At 38.9% G+C, this 21,706-nt stretch overlaps 1 protein-coding gene across 1 annotated transcript in view; it reads left to right on the plus strand.

Moving 5' to 3' along the window:
• The first annotated feature begins 7,137 nt into the window (after positions 1-7,137).
• The window catches only part of GRPR (gastrin releasing peptide receptor), a 125,438-nt gene continuing 110,869 nt past the window's right edge, over positions 7,138-21,706 (plus strand). Inside the window, exons 1-2 of the mRNA XM_032331210.1 lie at positions 7,138-7,443; positions 11,134-11,293. The gene's annotated coding sequence lies outside the window, so the exon portion shown is untranslated. The remainder of the gene's footprint in view (positions 7,444-11,133; positions 11,294-21,706) is intronic.

The raw sequence follows: 21,706 nt of genomic DNA on the forward strand, positions 1-21,706 counted from the left end.
TTCCAAAGAGCCAACATTAGTAAACATTTACCAGCATACCACTAGTCTCTAGACCATTGGCCTCAGCATATGCCACTAATAAATGCTTTATTAAAGCAACTTAAAAAAAAATTAAGGTATAATGACAAATAACATTAGTTTCAGGTGTACAATGTAATGAATTGTTATTTGTATATATTGCGAAGTAATCAACATAATAAATCTAATTAACATCTGTCACCATACATAGTTACAAATTTTTTTCTTGTGATGAGAATTTTTAAGATTTACTCTTTTAGCAACTTTCAAATATGCAAAACAGTATTTTTATTTTTATTTATTTTTAAAAAGATTTTATTTATTTATTTATTGACAGAGAGAGAAACAAACAAGGGAAGCAGGCTCCCAACTGAGCAGGGAGCCCAATGCAGGGCTCAATCCCAGAACCTCCAGCTCATGACCTGAGCCAAAGGCAGATACTTAACCAACTGAGCCACCCAGGCCCCCTGCAAAACAGTATTATTAATTATAGTCACCATGCTGTACATTACATCCCTATGGCCTATTTATTTTATAAGTGGAAGCTTGTACCTTTAGACCCCCTTCACCCATTTTGCCCATCCCAACCTCCCTGTCTCTGATAATCACCATCTTCTCTGTTTCTATGAGCTCAGCATTTTTTTGATTCCACATATAAGTAAGATCATACAGAATTTTTTTTTCTGACCTACTTCACTTTGTATAGCCCTCTCAAGGCCTATCTGTGTTGTCACAAATGACAAGAGTTTTTTTGTGGCTGTATAATATTCGTGTGTGTGTTTGTGTATGTGTGTGTGTGTGTCTGTGTACCATGATGTCTTTATCCACTCATGCACTGATGGATACTTAGGTTGGTTCCATAATGTGACTGTTGTAAATAATGCATCAGTGAACATGGGGATGCATATATATAATTTTTTGAACTGTTTTTCTTTTCTTTAGTTAAATACCCAGAAATGAAATTGCTGGATCAAAAGGAAGTTCTATTTTTAATTTTTTGAGGAGTCTTCATGCTGTTTTTCATGGTGTAAGCATCAATTTGCATTCCCACCAACAGTGCACAAGGATTCTCTTATCTCCACATCTTTACCAACACATATTATTTCCTGTCTTTTTGATGATAGCCATTCTAGCAGGTGTGAGGTGATATCCCATAGTGGTTTTTTTTTTAAAGATTTAATTTATTTATTTGACAGACGGAGATCACAAGTAGGCAGAGAGGCAGGCAGAGAGAGAAGAGGAAGCAGGCTCCCTGCTGAGCAGAGAGCCCTATGTGGGGCTCGATCCCAGGACTCTGGGATCATGACCTGAGCTGAAGGCAGAGGCTTTAACCCACTGAGCCACCCAGTCGCACCCCCCCCCCCCATAGTGGTTTTGACTCGCATTTCCCTGATCATTAGTTACATTGAGCATCTTCTCATGTACTTGTTGGCCATCTGTATGTCCTCTTTGGAAAAATGTCTATTCAGATACCCTGCCCGTTTTTTTAAAAATCACAGTGTTCGTGGTTTTTGCTATTGAGTTATGTAAGTTTTTTATGTATTTTGGATCTTAACCCCTTATGAGATAGATGATTTGCAAATAGTTTCTCTCATTCAGTAGCTTGTTTTTTCATTCTGTTGGTTTCCTTGCTGTGCAGAAACTTTTTAGTTTAACGGAGTCCCCCTTGTTAATTTTTGCTTTCATTGCTCAAGTCAACCTTCTTGGACAAAGGAGACAAATTAGACTCAGGTGCACTTAGGGTCATCAGTTGCTAAAATGTCTGTGTCAGAGAGAAAATACCAGCAAATCCAAACCATTTATTTATTTATTTATTTATTTATTTATTTATTTATCTACCTACCTATTTACTACTTATTTATTTTTAACCAAAAGTAAACTGGAACTCATAAATAAAAGCAACTGGGCCAGATCATATATGTACCAAGAGCAGGGTTGGGAAAAGAAGCAGGTCTCTTGACTCTTTGACTAGAGAGTTTTAAAAAAGTATTTTAAATAATACATATTATTAATAGTAAAATGTTCCAAAATAGAAAAAAAGAATAAAATTTAATAAGAAATATTAGCAATTGTATTAGTGTTTGATGTATATAATTACGAATCTAAGAGCTCATGTGTTCTAGGTTCCAAACTGCCCACTTACAGTATTCTCTTTTTTTCCTGACTTTTTAATTTTCATTCCAGTATAGGTAACAGCCAGTGTTATATTAGGTTCAGGTGACCCATACGGTGATTCAACTATTCTATACATTTCTGAGGGCTCATCATGATAAGTATCATCAAGATACTCTTCATTCCCAGCACCTGTTTCACCCATACCTCCCACCTGCGTCCCCTCTGATATGCTTTATTTTAAACAAGTGCCCTCAGGACACACAGTACACACAGAAGAATCTCCTAGTTACAGTATTCCCTCCTTTAACCCCTACCACAATCCTGTGCCTTATAACCCCCATTTGACTGAAAAAGAATCAAAGACCAGAGAGGTTACATCACTGATGCGAGTGTACACAGCATGTGCGTGGCAGAAGCAAGAAAGCAGGAGGCCCCGCTCTTCTCCGTGGGCCGGGTCGCCTTTATGAATGTGGCATTCGGAGGCTGAGATTGCACCCTAATGAGGGACACATTTATTTCCCTCAAAAACACTTCAGAAAATAAAGAAGAGCTACGCACAGAAATGAGAATTTCCTCTTAAACTGTGTTGCTTCTTTCTGTAGCTCTCTCGTACATCTCCTCCCAGAGGCCTGTGTAGGAAAACATTCACAGCAGTGCCTCCTCAGGGCTCCCTTGAGTTTGGGAGATTCCTGCTGTGGCACATTGGATTGGTCCTGCTGGGAAAGTTGACTGAGTAAGCCTCGATTGCTCCAGTGATAACCTACCATCTATCAAGTCGTTAATGTGTGTCTTATTCACGTCTGTAGTCTACCGGAGGGCAGTTGGGCATAGCTTCTGTCTGCCCCTCAGGAAAGCCAATTTTTGTGGTTGTTAAGTTCTGTATATTTTTGTATGCATCTGAGTGTGTCTGTGTGTCTAATACCCTAGCTTACACAGAAGTTCTTTTTTGAAGCTGAAATAAGTCTTTGTGGTTCCAAGGTAACCTTAAACTCTCCTAGCATAGACGAACACTATCTTGAAGCTCAGAAGTCCATCTTCTTGAGCTAGAGGATTGGTTTTTAATGTGGGATGTTTTCTTAAAAGATAAAATATTCTGCATTTGGGGGGGGTGAAGTAATAGTTTTAGAATGTGTTCCCAAATTGCATTGCCAGTTCAAGTCTGGCAGTAGTTCAAGTGGGTGTAATAAACAAAGGAAAAGGTTTGAAAGTGTGTGTTGCCGTTAAGAGCAATGGGCCGGAAGGGCTCTAAGTAAAGAGTGTTTCAGAACAGCTGTATGCCTGGGAGTAAAATCTGGGAATCCAAAGTGAAATGCGGACTAGACTGCTCGTGTGATGCTGTAGTAGGTAAACACAGGCAGCCAGGTGCTTGGGAAGGCCAGTATACCCGACCTCATTAACCATGTACCTGGCCTCATTAACCTGAGAATTGTGCTCTTCTCCCTGGCAGGGTTGTCCTGGTGGGCTTAATGTGCAGCTAAAATAGGAGTACACAGTGAGTCCTGGAGGGGGAGGTTAGGATGTGGCTGCCAAACAGTTCATACCTTTGAGATGACCAGGAAAATGGTCCAATGGCAGAAGACCCAGACAGATGTTCTTCTTCTTCAAAGACTATTCTGGCTAGCTGTTGCTGGCTATCAAATCATCCTGCCACGTGGGCTTAAAAAACATTTATTTTGCTTACCAGTCCGGGCGTTGACCGGGAGTAGCCAGGCAGATTCTCCTGGGACCTATGAGATGGTTTCAGTCACAGTGGCTGGAGTTGGGGCTGTCTCAGACTCCTTTACCTTTATGTCTCATGCTTGTGCTGGGGAAATCAAACAGCTGGGAGCGGAATGGATGGGGATCCCTGGGCATCTCTGTGTCTCTGTGGTCTCTCCAACATGGAGATATGTATATACATATACACATATCATATATATACACACATATACATGTATGTATATATATGTATTATATATCATATCAATATTATATATCATATCATATATAATAATATAATATAATAATATATATCATATATATGTGAGATAACATCACATATATATCAATATATATTATTTATAATATATATAAATATATATAATAAAATATTATATATATAATAAATATATATATAAATATATAAATAAAATATATATTATACATATAATAAAAATATATAATATATATCATATATAATATATTATATCTATAATATATCTATCTATCTATATCTATATATCTATAATATAGATATAATATAAGATATATAATATAGATATTATATATAATGTCATATTATTATATAATATATTATATTAATTATATATTATATATTAATTATATATTAATATATTATATATATCTATATATTATATATCTATATTATATATAATACATATATATACATACATGTATATGTTATATATATATATATAATATATAGATAATATATAGATAAATCTGGTATAGGCAACCAGGTTTATTTCATGGTGGATGAAGGCCCTGCAAGAAACTGTTTCAAGAGGTAACACTTAATATTAAATGGTGCCAGACATATAGTAGAGTATATATTACATTCATGTAATATTATGCGGTAATGACACATTAATATTACATGGTAAATATTACATTCATCCAAAGGAATTTTGAGTTTAGAATTTCATGCAGGCAGATTTCCAGTGAAACACATTACTCTCTTTATTGTAGAATATATAAGGGTGAACTGTCGGATTGGAGAGTGTGGGGTGTATAGCGGTGTGCTCGTGTGTCAGTACGTGTGTGTGTTTGGGGGCACGTAAACAATCTTATGATTCCTAGAATCTCCCAGAGGTTCCCTTGCTCTTGGCTAGAGAGAAGAGGGAGAGATTCATATCTCTCTCCTATCTCCTATATTCTAATCCTCTCCCTCTCCATCTCCAGTTTCTTTGTAATCTGAGATTTTTGTGTGGCCTGTATTGCCCTCAGTCTTCCATAAGAGAATATGTCTAACTACCGAGGTGTGCAGCAAAGTTTGGACATACCATAGATGAGGCTATGCATTTTACTTGGGTCTAACCATGCTTGAACGGCTCAGCCTTTAAAGCTTATGAATTTAGTTCAACTCAAACACAGGAAGGTATCTTGTTTATTGCTAATTGGTATGATATATAATTATGATAAAAGTAAAAAACATTTTGGGAAACAAACAAGGATTCCTTGGTCTAAGTATGTTTCATCTGGAGGATAAGGAGGGCTTTTTTCCAGAAATATAATGGTAAGCATCTTGCTAGGGAAACTGAACCTTGAGAGACCAGAGTTTAAATATATCATGTACTTACTCGGTGAACCCTTTTAATATCCAATTAAAGATTAATTTGTACATCCAGCTCTAGAAGCTTGTTTTATTTACTCATTTTTAATGTAAGCTTGTATTTGTTTGGTTTTAAAAGCACCTTGGATGCTGTTCTTTAAGCTTTCTTTGCGGTAATTATTAAGTTAATTGAGACAAGTCAGGGCCTAAATGTTTAAGAAATGAAATCTATAGCCATTAATTTGTGAAGTTCCTGATTATCTTCTCATTCAGGGGATTTAAAGTTCATTTCAGAATCATAAATAAAGGAGAGATGACAAGTCTGGTTTTCTGAGCTAGGCACTGGCTTCAACCACTGAAGGAAATTATCCTAAGTCTAGTTTCTAATTGTCTTGATCCAGGTGTGCAAATTACCCCATTTGTTTTTACTTTTTCATAATAGTAATAAGACACATATTTCTTATAAAGAACAATTGACTTATTAAGAATATGTTTAGTGCTATTTGACCAAAAGTAATGTTCTAGAGAATTTATTCAGATAAATCCCTTGGATCATTCCATCCTCTTGGCCTGGAGTCTTCTTACTGTTTTCTGTGACTCTCATCTGCCCTGGAAGATTCTACCCAGGCTCTGGAGGGCATCTTCACTCCCCAGGTTTGATTAGTTTCCTTGTTGCAGCATGCTCAGGCCTGCAAAGCACACATTCCTCTCTGGTTTCTATCACTTGAAATAGAAGTGGTTATTGTCTGTTTAGATGTCAGTCACCTCCCTAGATAGTAGCTCTCTGAGGGAAGGAACTTTCTTTTTCAACAGGCAATATGTATTTATCATGGGGAAAAAAAAAAAAAGAAAATTATATATCCAAAGAAAATTATACATGCTAGAGAGAAGTCATGCCTCCAACTCACATGATACAGACCCAATAAATGCTTATGGAATGGATGTGTACAAATATCCTGGATTTTTTGTTAGAGTCTGTAATCAAAGGAGCGAGACTGATACAAAGCGAAGGGCAAGCAAAGCTTTATTTCGCGCCAAGCATTGAGAATCAAACTGACCGGTCAGGGCCGTCTCTTGCAAAGAGGAGATCCCTCGCAGTCTCACAGACTAACTTTTATAGAGGTAGTTTAGCGCGGCTATACACAGGTAGCCAGTGAGACTGCAATGCACAGAGAAAACTGCACAGTCAGGTTAGGTCACACACTGGAGGCCAGTTGAATTACAATTCACCCTAGTAGACACATGTATGCCCCACTGATTGGCTGCTCTACCTGGCCTGAACCGCCCTTGTATCTGGGCTTTGCAAGTAAGTTCCTCTGGGAGGGGCAGGGTCAATCTAAATTTACTGCAGAGGGTCAATCTAAGTTTACTGCATAAACAACAAAATGGCCCCCTCTGATTAAGTAGGCCCTTACATTTTTAATTGGTGCTTTTCAGAAGTCCAAATCAATGCAAAGTTCACTTGATCAAGTGAGCTTTGACCATTTTGATGAATGAAAAACACAGTTTTGAATTCTGAAGAATAATTTGCTGATACCTATCACACACCAATAATTATGCTTAAAAATAAAGCAAGCTGTACTTTGTTATTGTTTTATCATATGTGAACCCTAACTGATTGATAAGTAATGATTAGTTATCTATAGCTATGTACAGATTACCCAACGCTTAGTGCCTTACACCAACACACATTTATGACCTCACAGTTTCTGGGGGTCAGGAATCTGGGCGTGGCTTAGCTGGATCCTCTGCTTTAGGGTCTCACTGACTGCTGTCATCTCAGGGCCCCAACCAGAAGGGATCTATTTTTCAAGCTCAAGAGCGAGTGGTTGATGGCAGGATTCAGTTCCTCATGAGTTGCTGGGCAGAGCCCTCCGTTCCTCACGTGGCCTGCCTTGGTTCCTTGCCATGTGAGCCTCTCCATAGAGCATATCATACATGGTGATTGGCCTCATCAGGGGGAGCAAGCAGATGGACAGGAGAGGGTGCTAGCAAGAGAACGTGCCCAAGTCACGGCATTTTATGAACTCATCTTGAAAGTGAGATCGCATCACTTTTACTATATTCTGCTAGTTGCTAGGTCCAACCTTCACTCAAAGGGAGGGGATTACACAAAAGTATGCATGCGGGAGACGGGAATCGTTGGATGCTGTATCAGAAGCAAAACACACTAGTGTGAGCTACTAACAGAATGGGTATATAGAGGACGCAAGAAAATTTAAGCCCGAAGTTTTTATTGCTTTATTCTTTTTTTAAAATGCTTTATTCTTTTTTTTTTAATTTTTTTTTTTTATAAACATATATTTTTATCCCCAGGGGTATACAGGTCTATGAATTGCCAGGTTTACACACTTCACAGCACTCACCAAAGCACATACGCTCCCCAATGTCCATAACCCCAGCCCCCTTCTCCCAAAATGCTTTATTCTTTATAAGCATTAATTTACTGTCTGCTTGGTGCCAAGCATCACAATACACTCTTGCCAGCCCAGAAAGGAATAAAACTTTGGTAGTGACTGAAGAAGCTTAAAGATTAGTGAAAGAAATAAGCACAGAGAAAAAAAATCATTAAGGAAAATTTTGTAATGTAAGTACTTCAATATTGTTTTTGGAGTATGGTAGTAGAGTAGATTTCAGGAAATTTACTGAGAGTTGCTGAAAGTTGTTTGGGGAAGTGAGTGATGAGGAAAAATTTCCTAAGCAGAGAGTGGTGAGAGGAAGAAGAGCTTGTGTAAAGGAAGAAATATTGCTTATTTGAGATTAATGAAATCCAAATTTTGCTGATCATATAAATACATAGAAAAAAAGTCATTAAGAATCTGGAAGAGAAATTATTCTAACTATCCCCCAAGTCTCAACCTCAGTGCCAAGGGAAGCAGAGGTGGTTTAATTCCCAGAGTGGGTAGAGATGACTTTGTGAAGATAAACTTTGGCAACCGCTCTGGTCTCATGAGAGATTAGTTGTGCTGGATTTTTCTGAATCCATGACTGGTTCTTGATGAGACTTTGAAGCATGCACGTTTTGTCATTTGGGACCTAGTTGGAACCCCTCTCCTGCTCTGTGGTATTTCTCTAACCCCAGGAACTTGGTCAGTTCTGGGTGGCTTCTTGACCTGGTTCCACCAGGCCAATCTTGACTGGCAGTTTGCCCACTGGACTCCCTAGAAAGGCCTCCCTCCTCTTACTCATCGGAACCTACTTAACATGTTTCCTCTCCAGAGGGAAGTATAAGAGGAGACTTGGGGTCAGCATCCAGACCGGCAAAGAAGGTGATACCCATGTCACCTGATCTTAAGGCCAGTATCTAAAGTAGCAGCAGGAATTACCCATAGTGATTTGGGTGAGAGATGTGCTTGACTGTAGAGTATATAACTGACCCTTGAACAACTGGGTTTGAGCTGTGCGGGTCTACACTTATATGTAGGTTTTTTCCGATAAATGCAGTATATCATGTAAATTTATTTTCTCTTCCTTGTGATTTCCTTCCTCCCTTCTTTCTGTTTCCGCTTCCCCTTCCCCTTCCTTCCTTCCTTCAGGAAGAGAGAGAGAGAGAGTGAGCTGGAGGGAGAAGGAGAAAGACTCTGAAGCAGACATACCACCCTGAATGCGGAGCCCAACATGGGCTCAGTCTCACAACCAGGAGATCATGACCTGAGCCAAAACCAAGAGTTGACTGCTTAACTGACTGAGCTGCCCAGTGATTTTCTTAATAACATTTTCTTTTCTCCAGCTCATGTTATTTTGAGAATATAGTATATAATATATATAACCTATACCAATATAGGTGGGGCCACCCAGACACCCCTTCCTTGTGATTTTCTTAACATTTTCTTTTCTCTAGCTTACTTTATTATAAGAATATAGTATATAATACATATAACATACACTATAGGTGGGGCGCCTGGGTGACTCAGTCTCTTAAGCATTTGACTCTTGATTTCAGCTCAGGTCATGAACTCAGGGTCAGCATCTCAGGGTCATGAGCTCAAGCCCCACATCAAGCCCTGCATCGAACCCCTCACGGGGCTCCACACTGGGCATGGAGGCTGCTTAGGATTCTCTCTCTCCCTCTCCTCTCCTCCCCCAACTCTCACACTCTTTCTTTAAAAAATAAAAAACAAAGAAAAGAAAAACCTAAAAATATAGGTGTTAATTGATTGTTGATATTATCAGTAAGGCTTCCGGTCAGTATTAGCTGACTAATAGTATTAGGCTATTAGCAGTCAGAAGTTATATGCTGATTTTTGACTGCACCCCTAACTCCCATGTTGTTCAAGGGGCAACAATAATTGCGTTGTTTTGCTCTTATTTTTTGCTTTTGCTGTCACCTCAATTATATTTGTACAAATACACCTCTTTTCTTGTGACAGGAGCATGTTTATTTCTGAGTTTAATTGTTTTGAGCGTCATTCAATTTCATATTCTGCAAAATAATAATTCTGGGAGTCATTATCTAATGATTGATGAATCCTCTACTCTGTCAAGTCATTATTTCATATTTAGGTTTTTGGTTCTTTTTAAAGGTTGGGTTATATATATAAAAAAAATTCTGTCTACTAGAGAGAAACTGTACATCAGAGAGGGTGACAGAGCTGACATATGAACCTAAAACCTGTGTTCTTTACACCAAGCCCAGCAAAAGAGCAGTAGATGAAATTATTGTTTGGAATCTTTGGGAAATATGCAATATCAGCAGAACTTCTGGGTGGTGAGAGTTGGGCAAATGGTCTCTCTCTTTTCCAATAAGGAGGAGCACTCTTCAAACTATAGGTTGATTACCTTGTTGACAATCCTTGGAATGAGTTAGATTCATAAAATAAGCTAGAAGAACTTATGAAAAGGAATGACATTGACCTTCTGCACAGCTATCAACATTCCTTTCTGTAGCTTTTTGAATTTGCCATTTTGTGACACCAGTGTCCCCTTGCCTACTCAATGGTCATGAAGATACACCAGTATCTCCTTGCCTCCTCAATGGCCATAAAGATACACCAGTATCCCCTTTGCCTACTCAGAGGTAATGAAGATACACCAGTATCCCCTTGCCTATTCAACAGTCATGAAGACCCTCTTCCATATCAGTCACAACATAGTTCTCAGAAGGCATCTTATTTTATATATGAATATAAAAGAAGGCCTTAAATTTCAGTGTTTTTAGGAACTAGGATGGGTTAACCCCAGCCTCTGATTGTTAACATCTTTTTTGCCCCTAAATCTCTAAGGGTCATAGATTTATTTTTAAACCCTGAGTCACAACAGCTACATGTGTGGAATTACACCATAAGTATGTGCTTACATATCTCTTTCCTACTAAATTTGGAACTCTGTGAAAGTTGGAGTTCTGGGCCTTCATCTATGTATACATTTATTTAATACATTCATCTGTATATTGAAATATATATATATATATATATATATATATATATAGCAATGCCTGGCACCTAGCAAACTGTGAGAAATGCTTGTCCGCATGAAGTCATTCATTCATTCATTTAGATTATTCAATCTCCCTGAACTTTACTTTCTTTATTCTTATTAGGATAACAGTACAAATAAATCACCTGGAAAATTGTCAGACACATAGTGGGTATTCAATAATAATGTGATAGTCTTTCCTCCTACTTAAAGATGCAATCATGAAACACAAAGAAGTAGATATCATTTAGAGCAGTCAAGTGTTCTGGGACCATGTTCTTATCTGTCCTAAACTCATCCATGTTACCTTCCAGGTTATCAGCCTATACTTAGTAGGAGAGCAGAAGAAAAAAGCCTTCCTGGTCATTGTGCTTTCTCCCTCTTGTGTGCAGACTGTGAGTCCTGTTCCTTTTGCTATGTGAACACAGCTATAAATAACAGCAAATCATCCAGACATGATTTGATCTGGTCCAGGTACCTTTTTTATTCATCCTTGATTAAACATCCTGCCTTTTAATTTTTGTATGTGACCTTTTTTATCTGAATTCATCAATGACTTTATCATTCATTTTCCACTTTGATCATGAGAGCTCAGAAATATTTAATGCTGACAAAATAGAAACATGATAAAATATCACACATCATTAACATAGTCAAATTAGTACATGTCATTTGAAATCTTACCTGTGCATTAAAGAACTTCATTTTGGCCATGTCTATTTTTAAAAGAGGCCAAACTCATTAACAGAAGGTCTTTGAAAAGTTTTTTTTTTTTATAATGGTCCTCCTTATCAGGATGCTGAGGGCCTAAATCTTGAACCTGATGAAAGAAGTTCAGGTCCATAGTTTCTTATCTGCAGTCCTGAACATTCCTAAATTCTGACAAGCAACAGTTTTTTGTGACATATTTGGTGACAAAGTTTGGGCTAAACTGAAGAAAGATTAGTTATAGTCTCTATCCTATTGTGTGAATGTTCACGTGTCATGGCAAAAATGTCAGCATTTGCTTCTTGTGTGCTATCCCAAGCCCATTGCAAATATTATTTAATATATAGTTTACATTCTCTATGACCTTCTTAAGATCTGAAAAGTCTGGATCTTGAAATATATTTAATCCCAAGAATTTCTTTGGAGGAAGGGATTATGGGCTGGTAGTTACCAAACTTGGTCCCTGGGGTGTTAGTGTATGTATATAAACACTTGTGTGGAATTAAGTTCCATCATCTTTGATTATGATAGTTTCAAAGAATGTTCAAAATAGTTTTTACCTACCAAAATATTTATGGATGAAATAATGTAGCATCTGGGGCTTGTTCCAAATAATATGGGAAAGAGGAAGTGGATGTCAAGAACTTTGAAGGGTCTTAGGTTTTACCCTAGTTGTAGGCTTACAAATTAGTCTGTCACAGTTTTATGGAAGCTGGCAGAAGACATGAAACCCTTGGGCCAGAGGTAAAAGACTTTATTATTCACCAAATAGCAAGCAGTGTGGCTTTCCTGTTCACATCAGATCCCTCTTGCTTTCCAAGTCTCACGGGGCAAAGTGAAGCGGTCCAGGTGGATGTTGTGCAAGCAGTGGGTTTGCATCACAGCTGGGGACCTCTGACTTTAGAGAGCCTGAATCTTTTATAATGGGAAGTAAGTATACCTGTCTGACCTTGCCCCAGAGGGAGATGCTATCTCTGTTTTACTGGTCTGCCCTCTGCTCTGAAGAGAGACACTATCTTTATTGTCCAATACTGTTTACAAGCATCCTTGAAGAGAGTCTGTAACAAGGCAGTTAGCACCTCTGGTCACAAAATATGCAGAAACACAAGAGACCCGTGGAGAACTGTCCCCCAACAGTGGTGGTGGTAAGGGGGAGATGAAAAAAAAAATTAACTGAGTTGATAATTATTAAAACTAGATGATGGATTCATTGAGGTGCAGTTTACTCTTATATATTTTTTTAAATTTTCCATGAATAACAAGTTAAAAAATAGCCACTGTAAGTGAAATGGTATGTGACACTCTCCGTATAAATCACCGTAGAAATGACGAAGAATGACTGTGTTAACTCTGCACTCTGCCTGAGCAAATGCCTAAGGTCTGTTCAGTACATGTTCTTGGAGGCTAATTAAATTATTGGTTTGCTAGAGTACTGATGAGTTCAGTATGAATAAATGAAATCTCTATAGGTTAAGTAACCACCAACTATGAAATTTGGGAATGTTGGAGAATGGTAGAAAATGATTTTTCAGAAACACCATATACATATCACACATATATGTGGATATACACGTCACAATATGCATATTAACATACATATTACTTGTATCTCAGCAAAAAAGAAGTAAAGGAAGCTTCATTTATCTGCAAGGCCTTTTATTTGCATAAATCATAATCAGACTGTCAAGAAAAATCTTGAAAATCATGCTAATGTAGGTGTTTTTAGCAAATATATGTTTTAAATATATATATACTTTAGTAAAACATAAATACATTCCTGTTCTAAAAACAGAGGTGTCTAGACTAAAAAATGAATGTCTTATTCCCCCACAGAGCAAGCACCGTGCCCTCTGCATTTTCCCATTTGCCTCTAGAGAGGTAATTACTGTTAACAGTTTGGTGCGTATTCTTTCAAGCTAGTCTTTATAAATTTACATACATTAATATGTAAAAGTACAAATATAGTTTTAAAAAACATAAATGGGATTATACTGTGCATACTTTAATATATCCTGCTTTTTTCACATGAAAGTTTCTTGGAGATATTTCAGTTTCGATATATATAACACTATTTCCGTTTTTGAAATGGTTGCATAGCATTCCATAGAGTGGCTGTATCATATCTGAAATATCCAATCTAAGATCATCTTTCATGCTGCTAAAAATTTTTCATTGTAATTATGAACACATAATCACTATTGCATTCTTAACCAGTATGTTTCACAGTCTAGTTCCCGCCCTCCAAAGTCTGTATAATCTAAGACAACTTTAATACCAACATGTAGCAAGAAGACAATTTCTGTACATGTCAAGAGTTTTAAGACTCTTTTAATTTTTCTTGTTAACAGTGTTATGTTTTAATGTTTCTTGTTACAGTGTTATGTTAGTTTCAGATGTGCAATACAGTGATTCAGCAATTCCGCACATCACCCAGTGCTCATCCAACAACTGCACGCGCTAATCCCCATCACCTCCTCGGGCCATTACCCACCCATCCTCCTACGGCTGGTAGCCATCAGTTTGTTCTCCAGAGTTAAGAGTCTCTTTCTTGGTTTGCATCTCTCTCGCTCTCATTCTTTTCCTTTGCTTGTTTGTTTTGTTTTTGAAATTCCACAGATGAGTAAAATAATATGGTAATTGTCTTTCCCTGCCTGACTTATTTTGCTCAGCATTATAGACTCTACCTCCATCCATGTCATTACAAATGGCAAGATTCCATTGATTTTTGATGACTAAACAATGTCCTACCATATATGCATACCACTTCTTTGTCCATTCATCTATTGATGGACACTTGAGCGGCTTCCACAATTTGGCTATTGTAAATGATGCTGCTACACACATAGGGAAATAGGCACCAAGTGCCCCCAGATATGAGACCCTGAGAAAGACACATCACTTATGTAGTATTTCAGCCAGATATGCATTACTTGGACCAAATCACGAGAAAATATTAGACAAACCCATATCAAGGGATATTCTATAAAATATGGCCTATACTCTTTACAAATACTGAGTTAAATAAAAATATTTATGATCTTGGGGCACCTGGGTGGCTCAGTTGGTTAAACATCTGCCTTTGGCTCAGGTCTTGATCCCAGGGTTCTGGGAGTGAGCCCTATGTCAGACTCCCTGCTCAGTGGAGAGTCGCTTCTCCCTTTCCCACTGCCCCCTTGCCCCCTGCTTATGCTCTCTCTGTCTCTCACTCTCTCTCAAACAAAAAAATTAAAAATTGGGTTGCCTGGGTGGCTCAGTTGTTAGGCAGCTGCCTTCAGCTTGGGTCATGATCCCAGGGTCCTGGGATCAAGCCCCATATCAGGCTCCCTGCTCCACAGGAGGCCTGCTTCTCCCTCTCCCACTCCCTCTGCTTGTGTTCCCCTCTCACTGTCTCTCCCTCTGCCAAATTAATAACTAAAATCTTTTTCAAAAAAATTTTAAAAATAAAAAAATTAAACAAATATTTATGATCTTGATGAACACTGAGAAGTGTATAGAATCATTGAATCATCATATTGTACACTTTAATATAATGCTCTATGTTAATTATCTTTCAATAAAAAATAAAAATTAAAAAATACTGAAAAACTTTTGATGGAATACAAAACTAAAAATAAAAAGCTTAGGAATTGTTCCAGATTGGAGGAGACTAAATATACATGACAACTAAGTGCAGTGTGTGATACTGGACTGTATCCTGTACTAAAAAGTTGCCGTAAAGCACATTGTTGAAACAATCAGTAAAATTAGAACATGGACTATAGATAATATACTGCATCAGCAGGGCGCCTGGGTGGCTCAGTGGGTTAAGCCTCTGCCTTCAGCTCAGGTCATGATCTCAGGGTCCTGGGATCGAGCCCCACATCGGGCTCTCTGCTCAGTGGGGAGCCTGCTTCTCCCTCTCCCTCTGCCTACTGCTTCCCCTGCTTGTGCTCAGTCTCTGTCAAATAAATAAATAAAATCTTTTAAAAAACATACTGCATCAATGCTAAATTTTCCAGTTTCAACAACTGTAGTGTGGTTATATAAGATTATATGTTGGAACTGTGTTAGGATACATAGGAAATCCACACTGGAGGATTGAGGGGTAAATGTGCACGTTATCTGCAAAAGGTTCAGGAAGAAAAGGGGGGTAGAGGGAGAGAGATTATGAAAAAGCAAATGTGACAAATTATTTAAAATTAGTGAATATGGATACAGATAATGGGTACATAGAAATTCTTTTAGTATTTTTTTGCAACTTTTCTTTAAATTTGAAATTACTTCAAACTAAAAATTGAAGAACGTGTCTTGGTTTCCAGAGTATACAGAGACCCGAAGTAGGTGAGTCACATGTTCAAGTGATGGTCATGCTGCCTGTTCAATCTCTTGCCTGCTTGTGAGCTCTGGTTCTAAGAGTTTAGGGACTAGGTCCTTCCTTCCTTCCTTTTTATTCTTTTTTTCTTTCTTTCTTTCTTTCTTTCTTTCTTTCTTTCTCTTTCTCTCTCTCTCTTTCTTTCTTTCAGATTTTATTTATTTATTAGAGAGAGAGGGCACGAGTTGGGGCATAGGGCAGAGGGTTAGGAAGAAGCAGGCCCCCTGCCGAGCAGGGAGCCGGATGCGGGGCTCCATCTCAGGACCCAGGGATCATGACCTGAGCCAAAGGCAGACGCTCAACTGGCTGAGCCATCCAGGTGCCCCAGGAATAATTCTTTTTCAATAGATTTTCTTGAGATATTTATTCCATATATCTCATAATTAGGAACTGTCAAAACACTTTAGTTTCAGAAAAACAAATAGCTGAATAGCTGTTCATTTTCAGAGGCAAGAGAGGAACTTGTATTTTAAAGAGTATGTTATTATTTTTGGGGTGCCTGGGTGGTTCAGTGGGTTAAGCCTCTGCCTTCGGCTCAGGTCATGATCTCAGGGTCCTGGGATCGAGCCCCGCGTCGGGCTCTCTGCTCAGCAGGGAGCCTGTTTCCTCCTCTCTCTCTCTCTCTCTGCCGGCCTCTCTGCCTACTTGTGATATCTGCCTGTCAAATAAATAAATAAAACCTTAAAAAAAAAGTATGTTATTATTTTTAATAAAACAGTGTCTTGCATCAACCTATTGTACTAATTCTTTGCCTGAGGCATTTCACGAACTGTGCTTGTACAGATAAAATTGCTTTCAATTTTAATCCTTTACTTTTTGTAACGCTAGTGGAGTTAGCAGTGGGTCATAGCTTTAAGTTTAGAGATGCATAAAAAGAAATTATTTTAGCAGTTTTATTGAGATATAATTCACATACGTACATTTTATCCATTTAAATTGTACAGTTCAATTTTTATTTATTTGCCAGAGAGTGTGTGTGTGTGTGTGTGTGTGTGTGTGAGAGAGAGAGAGAGAGAGAGAGAAAGAGAGAGTCGAGTACAAGCAAGGGAGTAGCAGGCAGAAGGAGAAGCAGGCTCCCTGCTGAGCAAGGAGCCTGGTATGGGACTTGATCCCAGGACCCTGGGATCATGACCTGAGCCAAAGGCAGGTGCTTAACTGACTGAGCCACCCGGGGTCCCTACAGTACAATTTAAAAAATATATTCACAGAGGTGCAACTGCCACCACAGTATTTCAGAATATCTTCATTATCTCTTAGAGGAACAATGTGCCCATTAGCAGTCACTCCCCGTTCCCTCCTCCTCTCATCCCCCAGCAGCCACTAATCTATTTTCTGTGTCCATGGATTTGCCTATTGGGGACATTTCATATCAATGGAATCATACAATTGTGATCCCTTGTGACTGGTTCTTTCACTTAGCATCATATTTGAAAGGTTCATCCATATTACAGCATGTATTCATACTTCCTTTTTTAAATTGCTAAATAATATTTTATTATATTGATGTACCCCATTTTGTTTATCCATTCATCATTTGTCTCTTCATGGACATCAGGGTCGTTTCTATTTTTAGCAACTTAGAACAATTCTGCTATGAATATTTGTGTGGATGTATGCTTGAATTTCTCTTACCCATGTATCTAAGCGTGCAGTTGCTGGGCCATGTGGTAACTCTGCGTTCAACATTCCAAGGGACTACGCAACTGTTTTCTAAAATGGCCGCACTATTTTACATGCCCTCCAGCAAGATATGAGGGTTCCAATTTCTTCACTTGTTATTGTCTATCTTTTTTATTATAACCATCCTAATGGGTGTGAAGTGGAATCTCATTGTAATTTGGATTTGCATTTCCCTAATGACTAATGATTTTGAACATATTTTCATGTGTTATTCGGCCATTTTTACGTCTTCTTTGGAGAAATGTCTATTTAGATCCTTTGCCAGTTTTTTAATAGGGTTATTTGTCTTTTTATAAATGAGTTGTAAGACTTCTTTGTATATTCCAAATACAGGTTTCTCATTGGCTATAAAATTAACAACAGCGGGGCGCCTGGGTGGCTCAGTGGGTTAAAGCCTCTGCCTTTGGCTCAGGTCATGATCCTGGGGTCCCGGGATAGAGCCCCGTGTTGGGCTCTCTGCTCTGCAGGGAGCCTGCTTCCTCCTCTCTCTCTCTCTGCCTGCCTCTCTGCCTACTTGAGATCTCTCTCTCTCTCTCTCAAATAAATAAAATCTTAAAAAAAAATTTAACAACAGCACTTTATACAGGTTGACTGTATTTGGCTGCTTTTTTCACTTAAAATCTCTTGGGTATATTTTACTTTCACTATGTGTGGGCAAGTCTCAATTTTTATTTTATTTTATTTTTTATTTTAAAATTTTGAGAGAGAGAGAGTGCGCACACATGCACACGAGCAGTAGGGGAGGGGCAGAAGGAAAGAGAATCTTAAGCAGACTATGCACTGAGCATGGAGCCCAAAGCAGGGCTTCATCTCACAATCCTGAGATGGTGACCCTGAGATCATGACCCAAGCCAAAACCAAGAGTCGGGCCTCTGACTGCGCCACCCAGGTGCCCTGCAAGTCTCAATTTTTTAAAAAACTGAATAGCCTTCCACATTTAAAATATGCCCTAGTAATTGCCACCTGAATGAGGTCTTCTGTCTGTATATTCTTATAGGACATATTGTGAAGCACACTCTTCTCTTGTCCTCATTTTGGAGGTATTGGTTAAATCCACCCTACTAGATGTATGCTCAGATTGAGGAACATGTGTTCTTGCATCTTTTTATTTTTGTTTATTTTTTTTTAAAGATTTTTATTTATTTATTTGACAGACAGAGATCACAAGTACACAGAGGCAGGCAGAAAGAGAGGAGGAAGCAGGCTCCCCACTGAGCAGAGAGCCTGACACGGGGCTCAATCCCAGGACTCCAGGATCATGACCTGAGCTGAAGGCAGAGGCTTTAACCCACTGAGCCACCCGGGCGCCCCATGTTCTGCATCTTTTTAAATGTATGTGTGGTTCTGCACCACAGCACTTAGCATATACCACTCTTCTGATTGGTAAATTTAGAGTAGATGACTTCCACTGGCTCATTATTAACTCTCAAAGGAGAAGATTTTACCCCTTTGCATCTGGATTCTAATGCTACAGAATACATAATCTTCAAAATGAAAGAGACCTCATGGATTCTCTACTCCAGTGGAACTCGAAGTGTGATCCATGGTGCCGGTCCACAATCTCTTACTGGACCATAATGATCAAGTATAGGAATGGAGAATAAGTGTTTAGAAACTTTTATTCTACTTGATATCACAGTGAAAATCAAGTATGGGGTATTGTGTTGGACAAAAATATGAGACCATGATAGATAGGAAATTTTTTAAAGTTCTGCCAAATGACAACTGAGAAATAATTCTGTAGTCTAATCTGTCACCCACAGCCGAAATCCCTTTTGCTTTCAATCAGCTAGAATTTGCTTAATCTGTTTAGTTTATTAATTCAAGAGAGATTTATTTAGCCCTCATAACACGTTGTGAGCTAGTTGAGCTTGCATGTCCGTATCCCGGTTTTTCACTTACTAGGTATGTGAACATGGGAGGGTTCTTAATCTGTCTGGGTCTTATTTTCCCAATTTCTACTTCAATAAAATGGGAGAAAAACAACCTTATACTCATAGGGTTGTTTTGAGGAAAATATGAATGTGTGTGTGTGTGTGTGTGTGTGTGTGTGTGTGTGTGTATTATATATATTACTTATAACAGTCCCTGGTACATGATAATCATTCAATAAATGTAAGTGAAGTTATAGATGATGTTAACGATGTAATCATTAGAAGTTGATGGTTTGAATTGAGGTAGTATCAGTGGGAATGGAAAAAATTAGATGGATCTGGAGAGTGTCCTCAGGACTTGCACACTGATAGGCCAGGGAGAAATGGTAAGAATGAGAGTCAGGACCAGGATGACATCTTGCCAACCGTTCTCTGAAATGGGGAGCCTAAAGGGGGAGAGTTTGAGTTGGGGGTGGGCCACGGTGGGGGAATTATGATTTCAAGTTTGGCCACATTGAGTTTCAGGTGACTCTGGAGTTTTCCAGGGAAGCCCTCCACTGGTCTTTGCAGATAGAGACATAGATTTCAGAAAAGAGAGAGTTACCCTGGGAGTAAGGTCTCACAACATGTAAATGGCAATTAGAACACTAGGAGTCATTGAAACAGCAAAGGATACCATGTAAAAAGAGAACAGAGTAGACCCAGGACAGAGCCTGGTGGAACATCAGTGCCCATCAGTGCAGGTTAGATGTGAGGAAGACCACAGAGGAGGCTTAGAAGAGTGGCCAGAGGGGTCTGAGAAGTGCCAAGAAAGTATAATATTGGAGAAACCAAGGAAAGATTACTTTTAAAAGGAGGATGTAGTCAATAGTGTCATGCAAGAGAAATTGCAAAGAGTCTTTATCTACAGTGACATTACAAAGATTTGTTTGGGTGGCCTCACAGGGCCAAAGCCGGACTGGATGGACTGACAGGAGGGAAGGCTATGGAGGGCAGGTCACAAGCGCATCCTGCTCTCAGAAGGCCAGGCTTCAAAGGGCCTGGGAGAAGGAGGCAGGAGTTTGGTGGAATGTGAAGCCAAGGAAGTTTACTTTACGTCCGTGATGGGAAAAACCTATGCACGATCACCAAGGAGAAGATGGGCTGGGTCAAGGTGAAGGTGAGAAAGGACATAATTAATGAAGGCGGGAAAGGAATCAAGAGCATCCGTGGATGGCATCAGCTTCGAACATCAGTTCCCTTTCCCACAAGTTATTTCTTTTGTCTACAACTCCACAAATTAGAACTGTATTTCTTTTTTAAAAACTTTTTTAAAGATTTTATTTTTATTTATTTGACAGACAGAGGTTACAATTAGGCAGAGAGGCAGGCAGTGTTTGGGGGCTGGGGGGAAGCAGGTTCCCCGCAGAGCAGAGAGCCCAATGCAGGGCTCGATTCCAGGACCCTGAGATCACGACCTGAGCCGAAGATGGAAGCTCAACCCACTGAGCCACCCAGGCGCCTCCAGAACTGTATTTCTTATACTGAAGGGAAATATGTTTTCTTGTAACGCTTATCTGTGAGTCTTACTTCTGTTTCCTCAACTTGTACACAATTGCAATTCTGTTTCCTCTTCAGTTTCTTTTATAAACATCCATAGTTCCTTCAGGCATTTTTCATACGATTTGATTTCAAGGTTTCCTTTGAGTAATGTTCAGCTTAAAATGTCAAACCTGGAACGGCCAAAAAAATTTTCCAGATGTGATACCAAGCTCACTGTTGATGTTTTCTTTCTTGATCTGGATGCTATAATTTATTATTGCTCTGTAAATTACAGTTTTTAAAAAAAGATTTTATTTATTTATTTGACAGACAGAAATCACAAGTAGGCAGAGAGGCAGGCAGAGAGAGAGAGAGGGAAGCAGGCTCCCCCCGAGCAGCGAGCCCGATGTGGGGCTCGATCCCAGGACCCTGGGATCATGACCTGAGCCGAAGGCAGAGGCTTTAATCCACTGAGCCACCCAGGTGCCCCTGTAAATTACATTTTGAGCTTGAAAAAAAATCACATTATACCAACATTGCTTACTTTGCTTCTAAACAATTAAAACCCAAGTCTTTTTTCCAAGAAGTGCTTTTAAGCTAGTTCTCCTGTGTTAAAAGCTAAGTATGGGTCTCAAGTTTCTTTCTGATACTTTTTTTTCTTTAAAGATTTTACTTATTTGACAGAGAGTGACACAGTGAGAGAGGGAACACAAGCTGGGGGAGTAAGAGAGGGAGAAGCAGGCCTCTCACTGA

Source organism: Mustela erminea, chromosome X, assembly GCF_009829155.1.
Source record: "Mustela erminea isolate mMusErm1 chromosome X, mMusErm1.Pri, whole genome shotgun sequence".
NCBI classification, from domain to species: domain Eukaryota; kingdom Metazoa; phylum Chordata; class Mammalia; order Carnivora; family Mustelidae; genus Mustela; species Mustela erminea.